Raw genomic sequence first — 6,000 nt, 5'->3', positions numbered from 1 at the left:
TGGTATGGTCCTTGGTCAGCATCCTGGTCGTAGGTAGCAGCAGTTGGGTGCAACATCCACGCACGAGCACTCACACATGAAAGCTCCCAAGATATCCGTGACCTCATTCTCAACACACTCATGACACAAACTTATACTGGAAAGGAAATACAAGGAATCAGTGGACACGAGAAAATTCCATTTGGCACATCACACTTCTGTTCTGTCCAAGGAAACGCAAGGCCCAAAGCTTCACCCACATAGAGACAAGCACAGTATAGGCACTATGTTGCCACTAGGCCACACAACCACCCCCATACAAACACAGATTTTTCAATAGTAACAACCACTGCTGACCAGTTGGTGCATGGACCTAATGGGCTACAGACACAAAACACCAATTGGTGCGCCCTTCAAGCATTGATCATGTTGTTTGTCTTGTCTGGACATACAAATACATATACATATTTCAATTCATCTGATTGTTTATAACCCCCATGACAAACAAAGAATGGAATGTTTTGTGCTGGGTCGGCGAGCCCAGGTGTGAGGGTTCATGAATATGAAACTGGTGTATGTGTTTGCATAATACATCAGGATTATGGATATTAAACAGGGATTTCACACCTGTTCATGGGAACCTGACTGACAAACCTGCCTGACAAACTATTGCTTTAGTAAGAGCACCTGAACGGCCAGGTTATTAGCTCTACATGCACGCCAGGTCAGATGATCTGACCAATCAGAATATGCGCCGAATGCACTCGTGTCTGTAGTGGCTACAACTTTAAAATGTTCCATCAAAATAAATGGTTGTCTTTAGTATGCTGTCGGGATGCATACTATGAGGCTGCATGATGCGGCACAAAAAAATGAATGTTTCACTATATTTGGAGTTCCATTGCATCATTCAGAAAGCCAAACTGCTGCGTGTGTGTGTGTGTGTGTGTGTGGGGGGGGGGGGGGGGGGTGTTTGTGTGTGTGTGTGTGTGGGGGGGGGGGTGTTTGTGTGTGTGTTTGTGTGTGTGTGTGCTGTGTGTGTGTGTGTTTGTGTGTGTGTGTGTGTGTATGTGTGTGTGCGTGTGTGTTTTTGTGTGTGTGTGTTTGTGTGTGTTTGTGCTGTGGGTGCGTGTGTGTGTGTGTCTTTGTTTGTGTGTGTGTGTTTGTGTGTGTGTGCGTGCGTGTGTGTGTGTGTGTGTATGTGCGTGTGTTTGTGTGTGTGTGATTGTGTGTATGTGTGTGTTTGTTTGTGTGTGTGTGTGTGTTTGTGTGTGTGTGTGTGTGTGTGTGTGTGTGTATGTGTGTGTTTGTTTTGTGTGTGTGTGTGTGTGTGTGTTTGTGTGTATGTCTGTGTGTGTGTGTGTGTGTGTGTTTGTTTGTGTGCGTGTAACTACCTCTGCCACCGTAGTTGAATGGCACTTATGTATTCATGCCTTTTTGCCTGTTTGCTTGTTACTTGTGAAATCGAAGGTTCTAAGAAGAAGAAAAGAAGATAAGTAAAGAAGAAGCAAGATTTTTAATGGATTATCACATAGTTATAACTCACATCACACATTCCAACTACCGTCCAAAACATTTGTGTGTTTGTACAGACGTCTCTCCCCCTTCCTAAGGGTAGGTTTTAAAGGCAAATCTTTTAACACAAATGTGTGTTCACTACGGTCTATGTTTGAGGATAAAACAAACTCGAAAACCATTTTCCATAAAATAATAATTATGTCTCTTCTATTGGAATTGTAGATGGTGGCTTGCAAACCGAGCCTCAAGGGCGGTGTACAGAAGCGTTTTTTTTTTTTTTAAATAACAATATATACAAGGCACAGGGAGGTGAAATTCGCTGAACGTGATGTGCAACGCGCACAGAGTAAAACAAGTGTTCATTTACATTCGTATGATGTCTCATAAATAAAGAAGATATAAGCACACCTGACACTAGGCTGAGCTGGATAAAACTGTTATTCATATGTTAGAGAGTGGTTAATAATTTACATCAATGATTTGGACAATGGGGTCAAGAGTCATTTTTCTAAATTTGCAGATGACACAAAGCTTGGGGGTAAGGTAGACAGCAGAGAGGGTGGTGATCAGATCCAGGAAAGTTTAGATACCAGATACAGCGGTACTTCAATCGATTGGTCAAAAGATTGGTAGATGCAGTTCAATGTAAATAAATGTAAGGTGCTGGGGATAGGTAAGAATAATGAAAATATGGATTACATAATGCAAGGGGCAGTCTTGTAGCAGTCGCAAGTTTCGTTGAACTCAAGGAAGACTAGGAAGAAGACCTGTTGGTCGAAAGCTTGTCGAAAATTAAAGATCGACCGTCTTGAAGCTACGTCCGCTACTTATTTAATTTCTTCCGATTATATATACTAGGGCATGCCCGTACTATATCTATATCTAAAATTATATCCCCCCCTCTATTTACATGAAATGGTTTGGTTCATGAAATGTTTTGGTCCATTCGCAACGCCAAAGCGAACGGCGAACGCTTTACATGAAATGGTTTGGTGCATGAAATGTTTTGGTTCATTCGCAACGCCAAAGCGAACGGCGAACGGCTTGCGAGTACAGTGACAATCCCCCCGGGGTTTTAATTAGTTTTAAAACATCGTTTAACGCCAACATAGCGCCAACATAGTTTGCAAACGTGAAATAAATGAATACGCTCTCAAATGTGCCATCCGAGGCAGAGTGTGTCCGCCACGTTCGGCACACGCGATAGCTCGCTGCTCTCTGATTGGTTGAATCGTTTTTTGGACATAGCTCGGTAAGTAATTGTCCGATGAATATGAAACCTTGAAAAGGCACATCCTCGGGTCCCCAGCAATATACCTGGCAAGTTTAAAGTATATCGGACCCGTGGTTGTCGAGAAACAGCGGTCACAGACAAACAAACGTACAAACGTACAAACGTACAAACAAACACACAGAGATTACTGGAATTATAGATACTAGGGCATGCCCGTACTATATCTATATCTAAAATTATATCCCCCCCTCTATTTACATGAAATGGTTTGGTTCATGAAATGTTTTGGTCCATTCGCAACGCCAAAGCGAACGGCGAACGCTTTACATGAAATGGTTTGGTTCATGAAATGTTTTGGTTCATTCGCAACGCCAAAGCGAACGGCGAACGGCTTGCGAGTACAGTGACAATCCCCCCGGGGTTTTAATTAGTTTTAAAACATCGTTTAACGCCAACATAGCGCCAACATAGTTTGCCGACGGGAAATAAATGAATACGCTCTCAAATGTGCCATCCGAGGCAGAGTGTGTTCGCCACGTTCGGCACACGCGATAGCTCGCTGCTCTCTGATTGGTTGAATCGTTTTTTGGACATAGCTCGGTAAGTAATTGTCCGATTAATATGAAACCTTGAAAAGGCACATCCTCGGGTCCCCAGCAATATACCTGGCAAGTTTAAAGTATATCGGACCCGTGGTTGTCGAGAAACAGCGGTCACAGACAAACAAACGTACAAACAAACAAACGTACAAACAAACAAACGTACAAACAAACAAACACACAGAGATTACTGGAATTATATATATATATATATATATATATATATATATATATATTGAAGGAACTGCGCTCCAACGCGAGTCGAAAGAATTGACGCGACCAAAGACGGAATTCGTCCGAGTTGCTTTATTGAAACAAAACAGCTCAGGTATTCTGACAAGCCCGTTTTTCGGGCAACAATATATATACACATTTATGTCGGGAAGTTTGCCCGGCAAAAGCTATACCGGGCATGCCCGGGTATCAAGGGCGAGCCTTGGAAAGGCGAGTCTGGACCTGCCCGGGCGTGTTTGGCTGCGGCCTGGCAAGACGAGGCTGGGCGTGCCCGGGCGCTCTGGGCGAGCACTGGAAAGGCGATAGTGGGCATGCCCGGACGCTCTGGGCGAGCCCTGGAAAGGCGAGAGCGGGCATGCCCGGACGCTCTGGGCGAGCCCTGGAAAGGCGATAGCGGGCATGCCCGGACGCTCTGGGCGAGCCCTGGAAAGGCGATAGCGGGCATGCCCGGATGCTCTGGGCGAGCCCTGGAAAGGCGAGAGCGGGCATGCCCGGGAAAGACGAGACCGGGCGTGCCCGGGAGGTTCGGGTGTGCCTGGGAACAGTGAGTCCGGGCATGCCCGGGAGAGGCGCGTCTGGCCGTGTTCTGGCCGGTGCAAGGCGATTATGTACATCCAGCGGTAACCGCTACACACGCCCCTCCAGAATCGACCTGCACCGGCAGGGTCAATTTAAGGGGGGTCCGGATGACCCGGCCGAAGCGACCCCTGGAGGGTCGTGGGGAGGGGTCTGACGTGGTGGTGGGTGGTCGAGCGGGGGGAACTGTGGACGGGGGGCGGCCTCGCCGCGGAGGAAGGGCCAACCGTGGTGGTCGGTCGACGTCCATGTGCGCCGGTTTGAGGCGGTCCACAGAAATCCGGTCCGGCCGGCCGCCGAAGTCGACGATGAAAGACTTGTCGCCCCGTCGCAGGACCCGGAAGGGCCCGTCGTACGGCGGCCGGAGTGGCCCCCGGTGCGCGTCATGACGCACAAAGACGTACTCCGCTGTGCGAAGCGCCGGGGGGACGTAGGACTGGGGGCCACCGTGGCGGGACGTCGGCACGGGGGCAAATCGTCGGGCGGCCTCCTGGAGGTCCGAGCGCTGGCGAGCGGCGGACCAGGGACTGGTAGCGTCAGGCACGAATTCGCCCGGGACACGGAGTGGCTGGCCGTAGACGAGCTCGGCGGCGGACGCCTGGAGGTCTTCCTTGGGGGCCGTGCGAAGGCCCAAAAGGACCCACGGCAGCCGGTCGGCCCAACCGTCGTCCTGAAGGCCGGCCATGAGTGCGGCCTTCATGGAGCGGTGAAACCGCTCGCACAACCCATTGGCTTGGGGGTGGTAGGCCGTGGTGCGGTGCAGCGTGACCCCCAACGAACGGGCGACCGCGCCCCAAAGCTCAGACGTGAACTGTGGGCCGCGGTCGGACGAGATGTCCGCTGGTGCGCCGAAGCGCGCGACCCAGGTGGCGATGAACGCCTGCGCCACGTCGGCGGTGGTGGTGGAGGTGAGGGGCACGGCCTCCGGCCACCTGGTGGTCCTGTCCACCATGGTGAGCAGGTGGGTGAACCCCCGCGAGGGGGGCAGGGGACCCACCAGGTCCACGTGGACGTGGTCGAAACGCCGTTCAGGCACGGCGAAAGGTGCCAGTGGGGCCTGGGTGTGGCGGTGGACCTTGGCTCGCTGGCAGGCCGTGCAGGCATTGGCCCAGTCGCGGATGTTTCGTCGAAGGCCGTGCCAGACGAAACGCGCCGACACCAGCTTCTGAGAAGCTTTCCGGCCCGGGTGAGAAAGGCCGTGGATGGAGGCGAAGATGCGGCGCTGCCAGGAAACGGGCACGATGGGGCGAGGCTGGCCCTGGGAGACGTCGCAGAGCAGGACGGTGCCCGCGAAGGGGATGTCGGCCAGGCCGAGGCCCGTGTCCGCCACGCGGAGTGCCTGCACCGAGGCGTCGGTGGTCTGGTCGGCCGCCATGAGCGTGAAGTCCACGCCGAGGTGGACCGCGTTCGCGCTGGCCCGTGAAAGGCAGTCGGCCACGGCGTTGTCTTTGCCGGCGACGTGCTGGATGTCCGTGGTGAACTCCGACACGGCGGAGAGGTGGCCCTGCTGGCGGGCCGACCACGGCTCCGTGACCTTAGCCATTGCGTAGACCAACGGCTTGTGGTCGACGAAAGCCGTGAACGGGCGGCCCTCCAGGAGGTGTCGGAAATGGCGAACGGCCAGGAATAGCCCGAGCAGCTCGCGGTCGAACGTGCTGTAGTTTAACTCGTTCGGCCGGAGTTGCCGGCTGAAAAAAGCGAGTGGCTGCCAAACCCCGTCCACCCATTGCTCATGGACGGCGCCCACCGCGTAGTTGGAGGCGTCCGTAGTGAGGGCGATGGGCGCGTTGAGCACCGGGTGAGCCAGCAGCGTTGCGTCGGCGAGGGCCCGTTTGGCACTGGCGAAGGCCGCGTCCATGG

Source organism: Myxine glutinosa, chromosome 7 (genome assembly GCF_964187855.1).
Source record: "Myxine glutinosa chromosome 7, kmMyxGlut1.1, whole genome shotgun sequence".
Classification (NCBI taxonomy): Eukaryota; Metazoa; Chordata; class Myxini; order Myxiniformes; family Myxinidae; genus Myxine; species Myxine glutinosa.
Note: the sequence above shows the minus strand (reverse complement) of the source record.